This window comes from Sus scrofa, chromosome 15 (genome assembly GCF_054392235.1).
Source record: "Sus scrofa isolate SSC_HxYL_T2T_F1_AM1 chromosome 15, Sscrofa_HxYL_maternal_Yorkshire_Landrace_v2.0, whole genome shotgun sequence".
Taxonomy (NCBI): Eukaryota; Metazoa; Chordata; class Mammalia; order Artiodactyla; family Suidae; genus Sus; species Sus scrofa.
The window spans coordinates 107219188-107240494 of record NC_139397.1 but is presented as its reverse complement, the minus strand read 5'-3'; the positions used below and the strand labels follow the sequence as shown (position 1 = coordinate 107240494).

General features: G+C 35.8%; 1 long non-coding RNA gene across 1 annotated transcript in view; it reads right to left on the bottom strand.

Annotated features, from left to right (window-relative positions):
• The window catches only part of LOC106507094 (uncharacterized), a 398065-nt gene that overhangs the window by 28412 nt on the left and 348346 nt on the right, over positions 1-21307 (bottom strand). Inside the window, exons 6-7 of the long non-coding RNA XR_014829345.1 lie at positions 11063-11134; positions 7807-7926 (exon numbers count right to left, since the gene is read on the bottom strand). This is a non-coding gene — a long non-coding RNA (uncharacterized LOC106507094). The remainder of the gene's footprint in view (positions 1-7806; positions 7927-11062; positions 11135-21307) is intronic.

Genomic DNA, 21307 nt, shown 5'->3' with positions numbered 1-21307 from the left:
AAATTTTAATCTACAATTCTCTATCAAGTTTTGCCCTAACTAGGCTCTGAACATAATCTTGTCAAGGTGAAAAGTGACCTCCATGTTGTCAAATCTAGTGGTCAATTCCCTATTACTTAAACTTCAGCAGCATATAGCAGAGTTAATACATTTTTTTCCTCACTTCCATGATTACATGCTTGCTTTTTTCCCTCTAGTTCACTGGTCATATTTGCTGGTTCCTGTTGTTTCCCTGATCTCTAAATTTTGATTCAGAATCCTAGGAACCCCTTTCACTTTACTTTTTATCCACTTTTTTTTTGGTGATACACTGTATATTCTGATGCTTCTCTTATTCCCAAATGTATAGCTTCAGCCAGGACCTCTCCTCTGAATTCCAGGATCATATATCAAACCATCTATTGGAAAACTATACTTGGATGTTTAATAGGCATCTCCAACACGATATGTCAAAAGCTGAGGTTCTGGAATAACATGCTCCTCAACTCTGCTTGTACCCCACACTTCCTCATGGTAGTAAATGATACCTCTATTTTCAATGTGCTCAGAATAAAAGCCTTCCAGTCATTTTACTGATCTCTTTTATGTGCCTCATCCAATGTGCTGTCATTATTTTGTGAGCTCTACCTTTAAAATCTATGCAGAGTCTACTACTTCTTACCACTTCCATTGTTACTACTTGTCCAAACGATAATAATCATACCTCACCTTGATGATGACATTGTCTTCTTACCTAGCCTGTCACCTTGACTTCATGGCTATACTCCTAAAGTATATTCTCAGCTCAGAAATCAGAGTAAGACTCCTTAACATGTCTATTCATGTTATTCTTTTGTCCAAAATCCTCCAAAGTCACACAATCTCAGTCAGACAACAGACACAATTCTTATAATGACCTACAGGGCCTGATTACCTTATCTCCTACAGGACTTCCCATGTGGCTCACAACATAACTACCTTATCTCCTATAAATCTGTCCCTTGCTTATTACTCCACTGCATGAAGTGTAGATTCCCTAGCTGCTTCTTGAATAAGCAAGGAATGCAACCACGTGTACATTCCCTATTTTAATTTGTATTTCATCTGCCTGGAAGGCTTGTCTTTCAGTGATTTGATTCAAAACACTTCTTTCGATCATTTTTCAAAAATCGTATCCTCAGCAAGACCTTCCCTGTCTAAAGCTGCAACCTCTCCCATTGCTACCATAGTTTCTAGGTTCACTTTCTGCCTTATTTGTCTCATTAACATTAATTGCTTTCTAATGTGTGACTTTTGTTACTGTTGTTGACCTTGTTTATTGTCACCACTTCTAGAATATAGCTTCAATAAGACTAAAGATTTATTGGGTTGTTTTTTTTTTTTTTTGTAACTTTATCTCCAAAACCTAGAATAATTTGCTTGTACTTTAATTCTCAAAAGATGCTTAATGAATGAATGAATATAAAGTAGATGCTGCTGCTTTTCCCATTATGAGACATACTTATACACACATTTCTTACATTTTTTTGTCCATATTCTCCATGATGTAAGATTCATGAGTGCACAAAATGTGTCTTCTCTTATATAATGGCCTTCACTTCAAAGATCCAGGGACAGAGAGACTCCTTTAAATTTCTGACATACTCTTAAGAAACATGAGAACATGTACAACCATTGGGATATAGTCTGCAGAGAATTGATAGACACTCTGAAGCCTATTGCAAATGTCCATCTTGGTAGAAATACAATTTTCATATCAGTGTTTATATTTTGCTGTATCCTAAGGATTTGAGAACTTGAAAATAAAATCCTTATTACAGCTTATAATTGAACACGGGGTAAAAATAAATGTTAATGGATTTGTGAGACATGTAAATTCTTTTTTTCAAAAAAAAAAAAAGAGATGTATATCTGTGTATTGACTTAGGAGATAAGAGAATCATTTTTGCCTTGTGTGAATGCAAATAACCATTGTGTTAGTTTTTCTTTTTATTATGGTGGTTCAATAAAACTGTCTTCTAATAAATTAAGATTTGCTCTGTACCTCCTTTCACCTAGTACATAAAATTAATTTTTTTTTTGTCTTTTGTCTTTTTAGGGCTGCACCCACGGCATATGGAAGTTCCCAGGCTAGGGGTCGAATTGGAGCTGTAGCTGCCAGCCTATGCCACAGCCACAGGAACGTGGAATCTGAGCCGTGTTTGCGACCTCCACCACAGCTCATGGTAACACCGGATCCTTAACCCACTGAGCAAAGCCAGGTATCAAACCCGCAACCTCATGGTTACTAATTGGATTGTTAACCACTGAGCCACGACGGGAACTCCTAAAATTAAAAATTTAAATATTATAGATACATCCATCTGAAAATATTGTGTAAGTGTGAGGTACAAACAGAATTATTTTGTAATTTTTTGCAGTGTTTTTTTTTTTTTTGTTTTTGTTTTTTTTTGTCTTTTTGCCATTTCTTGGGCCGCTCCCACGGCATATGGAAGTTCCCAGGCTAGGGGTCAAGTTGGAGCTGTAGCCGCTGGCCTACACCAGAGCCACAGCAACGCGGGATCTGAGCCGCGTCTGCAACCTACACCACAGCTCACGGCAACGCTTGATCCCCAACCCACTGAGAGAGGCCAGGGATTGAACCCGCAACCTCATGGTTCCTAGTCAGATTCGTTAACCACTGCACCACGACGGGAACTCCTAAAATTAAAAATTTTAAATATTATAGATACATCCACTTGAAAATACTGTGTAAGTGTGAGGTACAAACAGAATTATTTTGTAATTTTTAGCAGTGATTAAAATGTTTGTCATGTTTCAAAAAGACAACTTACAGAATGGGAGAAAATAGTTTCAAATGATGCAACTGACAAGGGCTTAATCTCTAGAATATATAAACAACTTATACAACCCAACAGCAAAAAAGCCAATCAATCAATGGAAAAATGGGCAAAAGACCTGAATAGACATTTCTCCAAAGAAGATATACAGATGGCCAGCAAACACATGAAAAAATGCTCAACATCGCTGATTATAAGAGAAATGCAAATCAAAACTACCATGAGATATCACCTCACACCAGTCAGAATGGCCATCATTCATAAATCCACAAATGGCAAGTGCTGGAGGGGCTGTGGAGAAAAGGGAACCCTCCTGCACTGTTGGTGGGAATGTAAACTGGTACAGCCACTATGGAGAACAGTTTGGAGATACCTTAGAAATCTATACATAGAACTTCCATATGACCCCGCAATCCCACTCTTGGGCATCTATCCAGACAAAACTCTACTTAAAAGAGGCACATGCACCCGCATGTTCATTGCAGCACTATTCACAATAGCCAGGACATGGAAACAACCCAAATGTCCATCCACAGATGATTGGATTCGGAAGAAGTGGTATATATACACAATGGAATACTACTCAGCCATAAAAAAGAACGACATAATGCCATTTGCAGCAACATGGATGGAACTAGAGAATCTCATCCTGAGTGAAATGAGCCAGAAAGACAAAGGCAAATACCATATGATATCACTTCTAACTGGAATCTAATATCCAGCACAAATGAACATCTCCTCAGAAAAGAAAATCATGGACTTGGAGAAGAGACTTGTGGCTGCCTGATGGGAGAGGGAGGGAGTGGGAGGGATTGGGAGCTTGGGCTTATCAGACACAACTTAGAATAGATTTACAAGGAGATCCTGCTGAATAGCATTGAGAACTTTGTCTAGATAATCATGTTGCAACAGAAGAAAGGGTGCGGGGAAAAAATGTAATTGTAATGTATACATGTAAGGATAACCTGACCCCTTTGCTGTACAGTGGGAAAAAAAAAAAAAAGTTTGTCATGTTTCAGACAACCAAAAAAATGGCCATTACAAACATACAAAATTAAACTGGCTCAATAAAAGATGCATGGGAAATGTGCAAACTTGATTATATTTACCTTGATGTGGCCAGAAAATCAAAGGGTAGAAGCAATTTAAAAGTCAAAATAGCTAAAAATTAGATTATAGATAGTCTCCTATAATTTTTACTAAAACATGTCAGTCAATTAAGATAGGAAAAATTCCCTCACTGAAACATATTTGCTATCTGCTTAGTTTAAACTTATGAAAAGACATGCTAATGCACATGCTAAAATTCTGTTTACAGATGCCATTTAAGACATCTTAGTAAAAACTGATTCTTGTCTTCATATGTCTACTGGAGTTACTAATTCTACTGGCACTATCCACACTGGCGCTCATCACTGACAGTGCCTTCCCTCTAATGTAGAAATGTGTTAAGCACCTTACATATATACAGTAAATATTCTTATCCCTGTCTTATAGATTAGGAACTGAGGCTCACTTGGTTTAAGACATTTGTGAGAAATTTATAGAGTTGGGAGTAGCACAGCTGAGAACTGAGAGTTGATATCCTCACTTCTCTGTCTTTTTGTCTAAGCCTCTAGACCACTTCCACTGCTTTTCTCCTTAGTGGATCGTATCCTAAAGAACTTGGCCTTCTAAACTGCTTTTTATAAATGATGCTTTTCCCATTTGGTATTACTCACACACATACAGAAGCGAATCAAAGCCCTTGATGAGCATGAGTTGGAATACTGAAATGATGTCCAATGTCACAGTCCAAAAGAGTTGGTATTTTAATCATTTTGTGCACTATTTTTCAGGATAAGAGCATAATTATTCTTGGAGCTTGAGTGTCCCCACTACTTTATGGCTCTCTGAAGATCTAGAAATCTTGGGTTGACTAAAGCTATGACATATGCTAAATGTAGTACGTGTCACCTTTTGTGCTCTGAATTTGGAGCCTATGGGGCATGATTTCCCATGCAGCAGCTCCGGTGCTGTCCAATAATCAAATTGTTTGTTCTTTCAGTAAATATTTCTGTGCTTGCCAGGTGCTAGGCTCTGGGCTAGTACAGGGAATATAATAAAAAGCACCTCAGATCTTTGCTATCAGGATACTTAAAGACTAATGTGGGCAGGATTCTCAATCAAATCATAATACAAAAATACAATTATATACTGTTATGTATTATGAAGAAAAGGTCTCAGACAATGACAATAGGGGTACTTGCCCTAGTCTACCAGGACAGAGAATTCCACCCTAATCCAGGGGAGTGACTGGCAGGCTCAAGTTTTGAGAATGGAGGAAACAGTGACATCTGAGAAAGCAAAAGAAGATCAGCATGGCTGAGATCTAGAAGGCAAAGGGAAAACAGCATACAATGAATGGGAGATATAGGAAGAAGATTATAGGCTAGTTTAAAATTATCAGAACAGACCAAAAGCAACGCTAAGACACAGAACAGTTCAAAGTCGGGGAATAACTGGATCATACTTGCATTTTTATAAAACCATCATTCATAAACTTTGAAAAATGTGTTTTCCCACTAAGTAGATAAAAAGAGAATTTGGCCAGAATTTTAATGTGACCCGATCATATTAAGGCAAAGGAGAGTATTGGTCAATATAGATCATGCCTGTCATTACTGGGTTCAAAATTAATTTTAATTTTTAACATTCCAGAAAAAATGTGTGCTTTTAAATTTGCATAATTATGAGTATGTTCCAAGTATCATGAGAGAATTTTTAACTTAAGTACAATGCCATCTATGTTTGCTACTGCTCTTCTGAGGGGGATGCTTTTGCACATTTCCCATAATGAATTTCAGAGCCTTGGTTCAGATCTTGTTCTCGTGAGTTATTTTCCAGTCATGTGAGGCCATCATTGAGAGTTTTAACTCATCAGGAAAATATGTTTTACTGTTTAAAGGGGCACAGGGGCAAGGAGAGCCATGAATACATCATGGCACAGTCATTCACTTTTACTTCTTTAAATAGGTCTTTGTTTAATATTTAAAGTGTATAAATGAAGTGAGACAAAAAAAATAGCTCTTTTTTTCTATTTTTTCTCTTAATACTCTTCTTCTCTGTGCTTACTAGGAAAAGAGAAAACTTAGTTCCATAAAAACACATAACATTTATGTGGGTTGAATTTGCGAAAACTATCACCCTGGAGCAAGGAATGCTTAATAGTGGGATACTGCTAGTCTGATCAATTAATTCATTATGAGGTTTAAGGATTTATTAACTTTCCAAAGAAAAAGGAGGCTTAACGAAGCATTAATTAATGTATAAGCCAAAAGAATAAATGCACTAGCACATATGCAAAATAAAACTCAAAATGGATTAAAGACCTAATTTTCTCATTGTTTGCAATTCTTGATTTCACCTTTCCTTATTCAGAACTACTAGCTTTTTCCAGGCCTTAGCCACCTTGCCCTGGATTACTGAAACTATCTTCTGGTCTCCTTATTTCTGTCATTAACCAATATTAAGTATTTCTATTCAATTACATTCAAGCACACATTGAACTCTGCTACTGTACTGATTGAGAACAATCATTGGTTCCAACCTGTCTATTCCAACATCTTCTCTGCTTTCAAACCCAGCCTCATGTATTCCCCACCTCCACTATTGCTCCATTATCAGATTCTCAGCTCTAGCTTTCCTTTTCATTCTTATGATGGAGGATTTTTGCCGTGTGCACTTTCATCTCCCTGTCACCTGGACAGGCCCATCGCCCCCATTTGTTTTTCTTTTCCTAAGATTTTCTCAAGCCCCATTTATCCCTCCATCATCCATTTATCCATAAGTATCTACTTATCACCTCCTATGTGCCAGGTATGGGTATGTGTCAGGCAATAGTTGCACACTGAAGACTAAGGGCTTTGTGTATAGTAATGAATACAGTCAGTATACAGGCAATTTCAAAACACATTAAATACTCTGATACTGGAAGTGCTATATTTTATGAAAGTCAGCACTAATGAAGGTCATCTAATCCAAACTTGAGAGTGAAAAGGGCTGAATTTTCTAAACCAAGATTTGCAGGATGAATATGAGTTAACAGGAGGAGAGGTAGAGAAAAAAACATGCAAAAAGTACCAGAGGCTAAAGACAAAATTCCATATTCCCATAATTATAAGCAACTTAGAATAGCTCAAGTACAGAGTGCATCTAGAAAGTGATGGATATAGAATAACAGACATGAGTCACATTTAAGAAGGTTAGAATTTATTCTGATTGTATTATATAATTTTAATCAGAGTTTTAAAATAACAACGTAAGGTATATGTAAAGTACCACTATTTTTTTATTATTACTATAAATGTTATTACTATTCCTTGTAAAAAGTTGAAACAAGGACAAGAAAATTAAAGATAAAATAAAAATCCTCAACATGATTTAGTTAAAAATGAAAAATTCAAGAATTTTTAAATGCTAATGTGCCATTTTACTTTAGCCCTATTGTTGCATTTTATGCAATTTTATATGTCTGCCTTTGAGGAAAATTGGAGGTGCTTATCCATGCTTTATTGGGCAAATGGTGAAACTTTCTTTAATCACAACCTCCATGAAAGCATTCACAGTGGGAAAATAGAAGACTTGAATCTAATCTAATGTGATTATACCTTATCAACAGGAAGGAAAAAGGTTTGAACAATAGAGGTGGGTGCCCCAGCATTCAGATAAGTACAGTGATAAGTTTAAGGCAAAAGTTATCTAAAAAGGCTCTGTTGATCCTTCACTTTGTGAACGGAAGAGATTTTTAGACCTTCCCTTAAAGTCTGCAGGAGGAAGCTACAAAATGGAAGAGTATCCTGATCCTTTTTTTGAAGACTTTAATTTCATTTTGATCCTGGTCTTGTGAAAGATGACCTAAAATGGCCTTAGCATCTTCAACAATCTGTTGATTTCCCACATCTCTAACTCATATTCTCACAGGGATTAAAATATAATTAAACATTACCTTTCACACACCACTTTACAGTTTACTGAATCCTTCAATCTTCATTGTCTTAAGAAAATGCTGGAAGCTTGGTTTTCACCAAGGTTCACTTAATCACTATGTTTTTCTTCTGGTATAGAACTTCACATGGTGAACAAGAGAAAAAATATTATTGATGCAATTCAAATAATCAACTAGTAAGACATCCTTACCTTATCCAATTATTCATCTTGGAAAGTTAAAGTTTATTTGATTTTTAATTGTGTATATCTAAAATGCACAGTAATACTTAAAGATGAAGACAGGTTGTTGTTTTTTTTTTTAATTTTTACCCCATCTTTTGGTATTTACATCATTTAGGGTACCATTTGAAACCTAAGGTCTCAAAACAAATGCATTTTCTTATGTTTTCATGAATAAGAGTGTTTGTCATATATATGCATCTATTAAGACAATATACCAGTGAGATCTGTAGAATCATTTCTTAAAAGAAAGCAATAAATTATTTTGAATTCAGGTAAAAAAATATGCAAGTAATGAAAGAAAGAGAATGCGTTGGGTGGTGGCATTTTCTCAATAAAATGGTAATGTTTTCCTGATTCATTATTTGGAAACTGTAATAAAGAAGCACATTGTTTTGAAAAATAATGGCATAGATAAAAGCAATAACAAACAAGATCTTCATTAAAAAGTCACAGAGAACCAGCAGCATAGGAAAACTAAAAAGACATTATGTTTGGAAATAACCCATTTGAGTAGCAGAAGAAGCTGGCACATCTCTTCAAAAGAAAGTATATTTAACATATTTGGAAGATGAAAGACTCTGTGTCAAACCAAGTTAACTTTAGGTTGTATTTAAGTTTCACACACCTTAATCTCATGTAGACAGTTGAATATCTTTTCTAAAAGACATATTTTTTTTTCCTCTCAAACTTTGAGGATAAAATTTTTTACCTTCAGAGTATAATTTTTTCTTTTAAGTACCATTTCAATAAACTTTATATTTTAGAACAGTTTTTAATTTACAGAAAAGTTGTGATGTTAATATTAACTACAGTCCATATTTCCTTAAGATTTCCTTTTTTTTTTTTTTTTTTTTTTTTTTTTTGGTTTTTAGGGCCACATCTGCAGCATATAGAAGTCCCCTGAGTAGGTGTCAAATCAGAGTTACAGTTGCTGGCCTACACCACAGCCGCAGAAACACAGGATCCAAGCCACAGCTGTGACCTATACCACAGCTCACAGCAACACCGGATCCTTAACCCACTGAGTGAGGCCAGGGATCGAACCCATATCCTCATAAATACTAGTCAGGTTTGTTACTGCTGAGCCACAATGGGAACTTCCTAGATTTCCTTGGTTTTTAATGCATGTCCTTCTTCTGTTTCAGAATCCCATCAAGAATACATTACATTTAGTTGTCAGGTCTCCTTAGATACCACTTGGCTGTGACAATTTTTCATACTTCCCTAGTTTTTGAAGATTTTGACACTTTTGAAGAGTAGTAGTCAAATATTTTATAGAATGTCCCTATACTGGTTTTCACCTGACATTTCTCTTATGATCAGATTAGGGTTGTGGATTTTTGGGAGAAAGACTACAGAGGTAAAATGTCATTTTCATCATACCGTAGCAATATACCTACTGTCAAGGTGACTTATTTTGATTACCTGTTGAAATAGCATTTGCCAAGTTTCTCTGCTGTAAAGTTGTTTCCCCTTTTGCATACTGTAATTTGGAAAGAAGTCACTGTACACAACCACAGTTAAGAAGTGAAAATTATGCTCCATTTCTTTGAGGGGAGAGTATCTACATAAATTATTTGGAATTCTTTTGCATTGGAGATGTCTATTCTCTCCCATTTACAAAATTTATTTGATTATTTATTTATATCAGTAGGGACCCATAGTTATTTAATACTTTGGGCTATAATCCAGTACTATTTCATTTATTTTCTTTCTCAAATTGTTACAGCTTGGCCATTGGCAGCTATTTCATTTGGCTCATGTATTCCTTTGGCACCACTGTAGTTTACTTTTTCTTTCCTTTTTTTTTTAAATTTTCTCTTTTTTGAATACTTATTTTCTAACACTACAAGATACTATAGGCTCATCTCTATATTTTCTGCCCCATTCCTAGCATAAGCCATTTCTCCAATGATCTTGGTTTCTCTTGCTGGAGGACAGTATTAGAAACCAAGATCCAAGAACTAGGTGTGTTCATTGCTCTTGGAGGTTCATTGTTTCTAGGTCTTCTCAGCTGACAGATCAAAGGAATTCATGTGTATAAACTTGTGTATATACATAAATCTATATACCTTTCTTTATGTAACCATCTTTATCCACATTAAGCTAAATACAATGACTCCAACTATAATCCATTACCAGATGAATCATTCTACCCTCCTTCCTTTGTTTCTCTGTTGTCCCACACTCTAAAAGTGAGAAACCTAAACTATTCCAAAGGCAATAGTTTGTATTTATTAGCAATGAGATCCTGCTGTGTAGCGCTGGGAACTATGTCTAGTTACTTATGATGGAGTATGGTAATGTGAGAAAATAGCATGTGTATATGTATGTGAAAAAAAAAAGTGAGAAACCTGGCTCACACCATCTACCATCCATTTCCTTAATCTTTCCATTCTAATATAAGTGTATAGTGGTATCAGAATTGTTACTTCATACCCCCATGGAGATTAATTTTATGTACTAGAATACAATGTTTATTTCCAGTTTCTTTCACCTTTAGTCTTAGAGATTCCACTCATTAAAAAAAAATTACTTAATGCTTTTTATCTCCACGCCCTTTAGTGAAGTTCTTTCATATATTTTAATACTGTTAGACTGTCTTGCTATGTTCTACATTCCATCATAGGATTCCCAACCTTCTAAACATTTTTTAAAAATATTTGGATAAAAATTCACTCTGTGCAAGAAAGTTATAAGGATTTTGGAAAATGGGTAATGTCATATCTCCACTATTAAAATATCACACAGAATGGTTTTATTGTCCTGAAAAAGATTTTCCACACAACATCTATTCAATTCTCTTCCCTTGTCACTGGATCTTCTGAAACCACTGATATCTTTAATGTTTCCATAGTTTTGCCTTTTCCAGAACATCATATATTTGGCATCAAGCTAACCTTGGCTTGCTTCACTCAGCAGTATTCATTTAAGATTCATCCATGTATTTCTCTGACTTGCTAGCTCCTTTTTCTTTATCACTGATTAATCCTCCATTGTACAGATATACCATAATTTATTTATCCACTCACCTATTGAAGGACACCTTGGTTGCTTCCTGTATCTGACAATTTTGAATAAAGCTGCTACATTCATGTGGAGATCTGTGTGGATATAAATTTTAAAATCAATTTGGTAAATACCTAGGAGCACAATCACTAGATTATATGGTAAGATTGTGTCTAGTTTTGTAAGAACTTGCAAAACTGTCTCTGAAAGTGGCTATACTATTTTGCATTTCTACCAGCAATGGATGAGTTTCTTTGCTCTGCTTACTAACACATGCCTATGTGTTTTGCAAATATCTACCCCCAATCAAGCTGTGTTTTATTTCTTTCTCTGAACTTCTGTCTTCCACTGAACAGAAGTTTTAAATTTAAATAAAAGCCCAACTTTTTTTTATGGATCATGTTTTTGAGGTTTTGATATTTACATTTATATATCAGTTTCTTAAAAACATGCTCTAAATTTTATTATTTATTGAGATTTTCCTTGTGGCCTAAGAATCTATTCTAGAAACATTCTATTTGTTTGTGAAAAGAAGTTTGATAGCACATTTTCCTGGTTTTCCTCTTATAAATCTGACCTTTCTTAATCTCTCTTCTATGCTGCTGGGGCTCAGTTCTAGGCATCCTTATCTTTGCTTTTACTCCTCACTTTTATCCATTATGATAAGCTTCCAAAGCCTTTCATATGCTTGATCCCAAATGTATTTCTTTAGTACAGACACACACACACACACACACACACACACACACACACACACACACACACAATTTTCTGCCCCATATATCCAGCACTCATATATGTTTACAGACATCTTAAATTTTCTGATATCCACTTACTACCATCACCCCTGCCCCATTTTGTTGCTTGCTCCAGAAATATTGGTATCCTCCTTCATTATTTGTCCTTCTCCTGAACTCTGACTTGAAATCTCCCATTAAATTCTTTTACTTTATAATCCTTTTACTTCACTTCTCCTTCTCAATTCAAGCTGCAATTATATCTCTTCGATCGCAGCAGTATGTTTCTTGGTGTCCCTGATTTTCTTTTTACTCTCTTATCATTTTTCATAAAAAACCTCTGCTTTATACTTTTTAATAACTTTTTATAGTTAGCATATGCTTCAAATCCTTAAGATGGTGTTAAAGGTCTTACTCATAACTACTCACCTCAAGCCACTTTTTCCTCTTGTTATATCCTAACCCCCTCTAAATTTTCATTTGGCTTCCAGTTATTTTTTTCTTTGAAGTTTTTACACATATGCTTCTCTATCGCAAATGTTCTTTTGGCCACTGTTTACTCAGCCAGGTCCTAAACACTCTTCAGGTCATAGCTTATTGCAGTATTTTGGAATAAATGCTCACTGACACAGCAATATACAATATCTCCCTTTTAGGTTCTTTTATACTATGCTGACATTTTCCTAGATATTTTAATCTATACACTCTCAAATGTGGATTTTCCTATTCAGTTATACACAAAAATGCAGATGAAAAGCTGCACATTTTCTTTTAAAGATTCATTTTAAACTTTGAAGATGGTACCTTCACATTGTTATCTCCTTATACATTTTAACTAAGAGTAAAGGCTTCTTACTATAATGCAATTTTCCCCCTATTTGGTTAAAGCTTTGTTAAATTTTTGATCACTGAGAACAGTAGATGCTTCAGAGAGTATTATCCAAGACTGTCTTCATGTATAAAATAGCAAGATAAAATAATCGGGAGACACAGTGAACTTTTGTCAGGGATTTCATATATTAAGTTTAATGCTTAAAAATAAAATACTGCGACGACAGAGTTATATCACTAAAAACAAAAGGAAGTAAATGCTTTCTTTCTTCAGCTTTCAAATTGAACTGATAGGTTTTAGTAGTAATAATAATAATAATGTCTTTATCCTTCTAATAACCAGCCTAATGAGGTTTACTCTTCTGATTTCAACTTTGTGATTATTATTTTCTCCTTATTTCCATATGAGAAGAAAGACTGTCTAATGCAGTGGACAGAGGATGGGGTCCACTCCTTCCACTTCACACTCATGTTTTGTATTTAGTTTTCTATAGCATCTGTGTGTATTCAAATTTGATTGAGTGACCTATTGTCAACTTCAGCTACACATAATGAAGATACACATATATATACATAATTATACTCACACATATAATTTAACTTTTTCCTACTTGTATAATATCCATCTAACTGGATGAAAATGTGTTATTTTGCTGACATCTCAAGTGAGGACATAAAGTGGTTTTCAGTGCATCTCTCTTTTGACTGTCATATACATTGGGTTGAAAGATCCTGCTGCTTCTTCATATAGTTCCCCTGAGACACCCTTCCTATTTTACCTGCAGTACAGTCCTGGATGTCATTTCTTCTAGAAATACTTTTGGAACTGTCACTTCACAGGATATTCTTTCAATACTCTTATTCTCATCCATTGAGGCTCTGCCCCGACAATCTACCCTTATTTCTACCATCAAAGGTGTTCTAGTTAGGATACTTTGAATATATCACACCCACTCTGAGCCCCTGGAAGTTTATCTCTGTCTTCCCATTCCACTATAGATCAAGTCTCAGGTCCTTATGCCATACATCAAAACTCTCCCACTAAGGTAGATGTGTTTCTCCTCCTAATTTTCTATTTTAAAATACAATTTTCTGAACTTATTTCCTGGAAGCCTTACGTCAGTTTTCTTTACTCCCATCTTTGAGTTTTTTCCCCTCTCAAAGCAATGCCACAGACTGAAATTATTTTCCTTCAATGACTACCAAAATATCTGACTCCCCTCCCAAGCCCCATCTCTTAAATGGTATCTAACAATATTTCACTTATGCTGGAAAATCTTTCTGGATTGATCATTAAATAGTTAACAATCTTGCTTAGTTTATTACATGCAAGTATATATTTTATAAGGCTACTTTTCCATCTTTCTCCCTTTATTTATACTAATCTTCTATTCTTGATATGTGTTACACTTTATTTTGATAAAGTGTATTTTACCATTATCTTTCATATGATGGCCACATGTTTTTGGTCTCCTCATCTTATAAATGTGTATTGGTGAAGAAGTTTGGTCTTAAGCAACAACAAACACTCTTAAATTAGGTCCAAAATGAAAATTTTGATGGATACGGAGTAACTCTCGGAACCAACAACATAAATCAGGATATTAGAAGATACAAATTGAGGTAGCCAACAGAAGGCATGACCCCCAACATTCATGACCCTTCTTTCACAAGTTAAGAGAAAAATTTCCTTTGTGCTTTAACATTTAAGGTGTTTATGTGCTAAAATAATGAATTAATTTTGCCTTTTAAAAATGGCATGTGTATATGCTGAAAATATCATTTAGCTTCAAATATTTGTCTTTCCTGTGGTGTCTGACTGATTAGAAGCTTAAAATAGGACTTGTGAGTTTATGTGTCTTATATATTAACTTAATTACCTGCTTCTAATGTGCAATCTGCTAGATTTTATTGGCAGGATGTATCACAACTTCTAATGAGTCACATCTTCTACCAAGGCAAGCTTTAAAAAGAAAGAAACGACATAATTAGATCAGGTTTACCCCATTTAAGCACATTGGACTGATTAGATACTTTGGCTCAATTTTCTGGAAAAAGATAGGAAGCCTTAAATTGTATTAGTTATTCATGCTGTGCTTTTCACCCATTTGAAGTATTAATCTATTTGGCCTATGGAAAAAGAACTTAGCATGTTTTTGCTTTTCAGCAAAATAAATGTTTGCCTTAGATGGGAATTGAGTGCATATATGTGTTGATGTGCATTTTTAAACCCTAGGATTACTGAATTCTCAGATACTTAATTTAAAATATTGTATGTATATCTACACGTTCATTAGAGACTCTGACCAGAAAGAGGTCCAGAATCACACTTTAGTGACTTATTTTATATTGTTTTCTTACTACTTAATAAAACAAATTTTAACAAATTACTGAAAAAAGATCTTGTATTTGTACATAAATATATAAAACACCATCTCTATTATATCACCATATCATTTATATTCTTTAAACTTATTTAGTGAAAGATAAAAATCAAATCACCATTTTAATACATGTGTGAACTAGATCTATACATTCACTAGAGATATCTTGATGAACTTACACATTTGAATATATTCTCAAATTATATAGAATGGGTTAAAATGTTAATAATAAAGCCTCAACTTTAAAAGGTAGAGTTTTTGTAGCTTTTTTTTTTTTTTTTTTTTGTCTTTTTGCCTTTTCTAGGGCCGCTCCCGCAGCATATGGAGGTTCCCAGGCTAGGGGGTCTAATCGGAGCTGTAGCCACCAGCCTACACCAGAGCCACAGCAACTCAGGATCCAAGCCGTGTCTGCAACCTACACCACAGCTCACGGCAACGCCAGATCCTTAACCCACTGAGCAAGGCCAGGGATCGAACCTATAACCTCATGGTTCCTAGTCGGATTTGTTAACCACTGAGCCACAGTGGGAACTCCTTTTGTAGCTTTTTAATGTGAATAGAGTTTTTATAAAGGAGGAAACTTCCACTATTCAAAAGGTATTGCCTAATTAAATAAAATAATAATTCATATCACTGATAAAACTCAGAAGTTATGGCATACATCTTTATTTTACTCACACCTTACTTAATGTAAATAAACATATCAACTAACATTCATGCTGGAACTACAATCAGAAAGCTAACTGTTAAACATTTAGCAGCACAGCACTGTGGGTATTTATAACAACTGAGTTCTGTAGGTCTAGACAATGTGATGCAGACAGCAAGATCACCAGTTCCACATCTATGTGGTCCAGTCGACTTTGCTGTTATGGAATGACTTTCCAGCTATAGCTATTGACTCATATGTTTCCCCTTGATTCCATAAAGTGATATTAATTTGAATCTTATCTTTACTGGAAAAAATAACACTGAATGTATGTCTCATTGATATGAATAATATTACTCCAAAAATCACTGTTCTAAAATTAAACTCATTGCTTCCTTTTTATGCCTTCATGTATATCAAATATAACCATACTTTATTAATGATTTATATATTTATATTAAATATATATTTAAATATGATTCCCAGAGTTTCCATCGTGGCTCAGGGGTTAACGAATCCAACTAGGAACCATGAGGTTGCAGGTTCGATCCCTGGCCTTGCTCAGTGGGTTAAGGATCCGGCGTTGCCGTGAGCTGTGGTGTAGGTTGCAGAAGCGGCTCAGATCCCGCATTGCTGTGGTTCTGACGTAGGCTGGTGGCTACAGTTCTGATTACACCCCTAGCCTGGGACCTCCATATGCCACAGGAGCAGCCCTAGAAAAGGCAAAAAAGATAAAATAAATAAATAAATAAAATAAAGATGATTCCCATATTTAAGGAACTATTTCTTTCTCAGTTCCATTGATCATTATTAAGAGTCATATGTTTTTACTTATATGATTATTGACTGTCTTCTTTCTGAACTATATTGACTGTGTTCACTTCTGAAACATGAACTCTAATTACATATTATTTTCGCAGATCATCTTTGCTGTAGATTATGAGACTGGAAAAATCTTTTAAACAACTCCAGAACTATAAAAGCAATCCTTTCTCCCTAATACACATTGAACAGTATTTGTAACTGTAATAATTGCTTAAAAATTCACAATAGTCTATAAGAATGATCTGTAATTCACTCAGTATGTTAAGATCATATTTAACTTTTAATAGGTGAAATATATTCTCTGAAATGTAGGAGTCTATGGTGAATATGCGTCAACTGAGGAACATCTGGAGTAAGGCCAGCCAGAGATGTCAGTGGTAGAGTAGAAAGTTTGAGGCAAAGCAGTGAGTGCCTAGCTGTGTGTCTGAAAAGTTTAAATGTTCTCAGTGCCAGAGGTGGTAGCAGTGTGCATCCATGCTGCAAATGGCAAAGCCCTGTGCATCTACAGCTTGGCTCATGCATGCTACAGCCTTTATTCCAGCCTTGCTGTTGGTTGTCTCAGTTTCTCTATGCCATTCTCACTTTTCAACTTAGGTTAATCAAAGTCAGAATTTGTTGGTTGTTTGTTTTAGAATAACTGATAATGGCATTTCCCCCTTTTTTTGTTTTGTTTTGTTTTACAGTCATGCCTGCAATCTGTTTTTTTTTTGTTTTTGTTTTTTTTGTTTTTTGTTTTTTTTTTTGTCTTTTAGGGCCACACATGTGGCATATGGAGGTTCTCAGGCTAGGGGTCCAATCAGAACTGTAAACACTGGCCTATGCCACAGCCACAGCAACTTGGGATCCAAGCTGCATCTGCAACCTCACAGCAATGCTGGATCCTTAATCCACTGAGTAAGGCCAGGGATTGAACCTGCATCCTCATGGATCCTAGTCAGGTTCGCTAACAGCTGAGCCACGATGGGAACTCCCACACCTGCAATCTTAAAGCTCCTGGGCTGAGCTTGAGTTGGAGCTGAAGGCTTATGCCACAGTCGCCACAACTGGGGATCCAAGCTGTATGTGTGATCTATGCCATAGCTTGCAGCAATGCTAGCTCCTTAACCTAGTGAGCAAGGCCAGAGATCGAACCCACATCCTCACAAAGACAATGTCAGGTCCTTAACCCACAGCAGGAACTCTGGCATTTTCATTTTTAAAGAACCAATATCCTGTACTAGATGGGAATTTTCTCTTGGCCACCATTATTTTTGTCTTTCAAGATTCCTATTCATTCTCATTTCTGTCATATGAGAATTCATTTGAAAAATCAACCAATGGCATCTTGAATTAGATGTGATGATTAGTTGGGATTCTATATCTGAGAGAGGTAGAAGTCTAGTGGATCTCTGGACAATATTTGGCTATCCAAAAATATACTGTGATTCTAAAAGAGGTAGTGGTCAGAATCTATGCATTGGCCACTACTAACCATAAATGAGGTTATTTATTCAATAAAGAGTCCTTCTATCTATTAGGATAGTTTGCATTTTTAAATCTGTAATACATAATCACTGTTTTGTTTCCCCTTTCTAAAAATGAATGGCATTGGAAGATAAGCATTTGCCATAAATAAATATTTCCTGAGACAAAAAAAGACTTGAATACTATTACACATAAAGATTGATAAACATTTATACAACTTCAGTAACTACATTAGAAGTAATACTCTCTTTAACTGTATGTTCAAGTAATTGATCTTTTTAACTAGTAAGCTGGGCATTCATTTTATTCCAATCATTCATCTAGTTTAAACAACTGCGAGTCTTCCATAAAATAATTATTCATAATAAGGACCCGATGAGCTGGAATATCAGACTTTGCCAGTATTAACTATGCCCATTAACTCTATCTTTGTCTAATAAATAAGGAGGACACTTCAGATTAGCATAGAGTGAGCTCAGTGGACCTGATGAGGTGTTGAATTCCCACTCTCAGATGAGCAATTTGCAAGCCAGAGAAAAAAATGACCAAGATCTAATCATATTCCTTAAAACTATATATCTCCTGAGAAATGTGAAAATATTATATTTGCTAAAAAAAATCACAATTCAAAACTGAGATTTCCTTTTAAATAGAGTTAAATTAAGCAAAGATTTGATATGTGTTGTCCCAAAGTGGGAGGTGCAAATAACATGAGAGAGAGCCTGAACCATCCAGTATAATAGAGGGAAGACAATTTCAGAGGAGAAGAATTAATATCTGTGTTTCAGTTGTTCTAGGAATGGTGGTGAGTAGGGTGTTTAGATGAGTTTGGGCTGGAAGTTTCATTTAACCTGGGTGTTGATGGAGTTAGATAAAAATTAACTATTTAACACTTTTAGTGCTTATTAGGGGTCAGGTAACATTCCATGTGCCTTATGCATATGTAGTCCTTTAGTACTTACAAAATCCTATTAGGTTGGTCCTACCAGAGAGCTTGTTTGGAGGTTCTAGCAAGAGAGAGCAGCCACTGGTGTATATGTGATGAAGCATCCTCCTCTACTGGGGAAGGTTGTCCTCTTCTACTGAGTGTTCAGGTTCAGGACAGATACATGGAGCAGTGGAGACATCTGCCTTGCCAGATAAGCCAAATCATACCCAGTGAGCAATGAGGTGACTGATGTTGCAGCCAGATTGTCCTCACATCTGAGTCGGTATTATTACAGTCACCAGTACATAAATAAAGAAATTAAGGTAACAAGAGATTGGGAAACTTTCCCAAGGACACACAGCTTGTAACAGCTAGCCATGCAGACTAGATCCAGCACCAGTGTCTTTCATTCTATATCCCATTTTGAGATCATCTGCTCTGCCCACAGCTCTTAAAAGGGTAGTTCTGGGGGAGTTCCCGTCGTGGCGCAGTGGTTAACGAATCCGACTAGGAGCCATGAGGTTGTGGGTTCGGTCCCTGCCCTTGCTCAGTGGGTTAACGATCCGGCGTTGCCGTGAGCTGTGGTGTAGGTTGCAGAAGCGGCTTGGATCCTGCGTTGCTGTGGCTCTGGCGTAGGCCGCTGGCTACAGCTCCGATTCAACCCCTAGCCTGGGACCCTCCATATGCCGCGGGAGCGGCCCAAGAAATAGCAACAACAAAAAGACAAAAAAAAAAAAAAAAAAAAAAAAAAAAAGGGTAGTTCTCATGGGCTGTGTTTCTTAATCATAAAGTCCTGCCTTCCTGTCATGCTCTCAGAGAAAAGATATTTTTTGCAAATCCTACTGAATATTTTCTGCAAATAACCAAGGTAAGCCAGTGAGTTTTAAATAAGAAATACAGTGAGAATAAATTAGTGGGTGGTGGAGATTAAAGAACAACTGTCATGATTAGGGGAAGAATCTGAAGGGGCCATGGTGGGCATAACCAGAAAATAAAAATGGGGTTCAGGAATCTAATTGGCAAAAAAATAGTTTAAAGAAGACAGTAAAGTCATGGAGCACCAGAGACACTACGAAAGAGAGAATAGCTCATCCCATTCCAGGTAATGAGTATCCTTATAATAAGAGAGAGAAGTTGAAGTGTATTTGCTTCTGTTTGGATTTTACTACAGATTGTATCACTGGGAAGTCGCTGAGAGTTTTTAAATAGAAAAATGAAATAATCAAGCAGATGATCCATGATAATAGGTCAGACAGCAGAGGATGAAAATGGATTGAGATGAGGGAGACTAAGAACAATATACTCATTATAGAAGATTATGGCAATAATTGAGGTAAAAGGATAATACCATTAAGAATGGCTCAGAAAATTATTACAAAGATAAATCTTCCTTCTTTCACATGCTAATTAATTCATTCACTTATTTGCACATTTGTTCCTGTATTTCTATGTCAACATGCATTTACTCCTACATGGGTTTCTGGGAATACCAAGGGTAAACAACTCATTCCTTTCTCTTAATGAGCTCACTATCTAGTGAAAATGTATAGACCATTATCAAACAAGAGATTAATCACAGAAGAGACAGCATACCTAAACTAAGAAAATCAGAGAAATTTTTAAAAAGAAATGTATACATGTATGTGTAACTGGGTCACCATGCTGTACAGTAGGAAATTGGCAGAACACTATAAACCAGCTATAATGGAAAAAAAATAAAAATCATTATATATATATAAAAAGAAAAAGAAAAAGAAATAACACCAATTAGAGGTTGGGAATGAGGAAGGAAATGTCTAAGATTTTGAAATGTGGTGAATATGAAGATGGTGTAGGTATAAGAAATATAAAGACAAGAGGAGACTGATTCATTAAGAACTACTTTCTTGGAATCAGTGTGAAAATTGGTTGAGATGAGGGAGGTAGATGACCTGGACCACTAATAAAATATCCTTAATTTATTTCCTCTTGCTTTTGAGACACCTGAGGAAATGTATACACAGATTTGGAGGCATAGTATAGAAACATTGTTATTATTTTGATTAGAGATCAAAACAGCTTTAGAAGGACTATATTAGCTAGAAGGTTCAAAAGAGGGACTCTGTGGCCTCACTGAGGACAGGCTCAAGTTCAAGAAGGTAAATGACTTCATATCCATTAATCCTGTCCTCTGATGAGAAAAGTCAATTTAGTTGACAGAAAACAAGCAAATGAGCATAAAAACTAGAACTAGAAGCCAGATAATTTTCCCCAAAATCAAGAGCCTCTCATGCCAGGTCTTCTCAGTCCAGGGTGTCTCCAGGTCAGGTCCACATCCCTGGCTGTCTCATATCACCATTTAGAAGGAAGAGAGAGCCCAAAGGGAGTAAAGAGGGGACAAAAGAGAACTACAATGTCAAGTTTTTAGCTCCTGGAGACAAGTCTGGCCAATGGGTAAGAATCAACGAGAT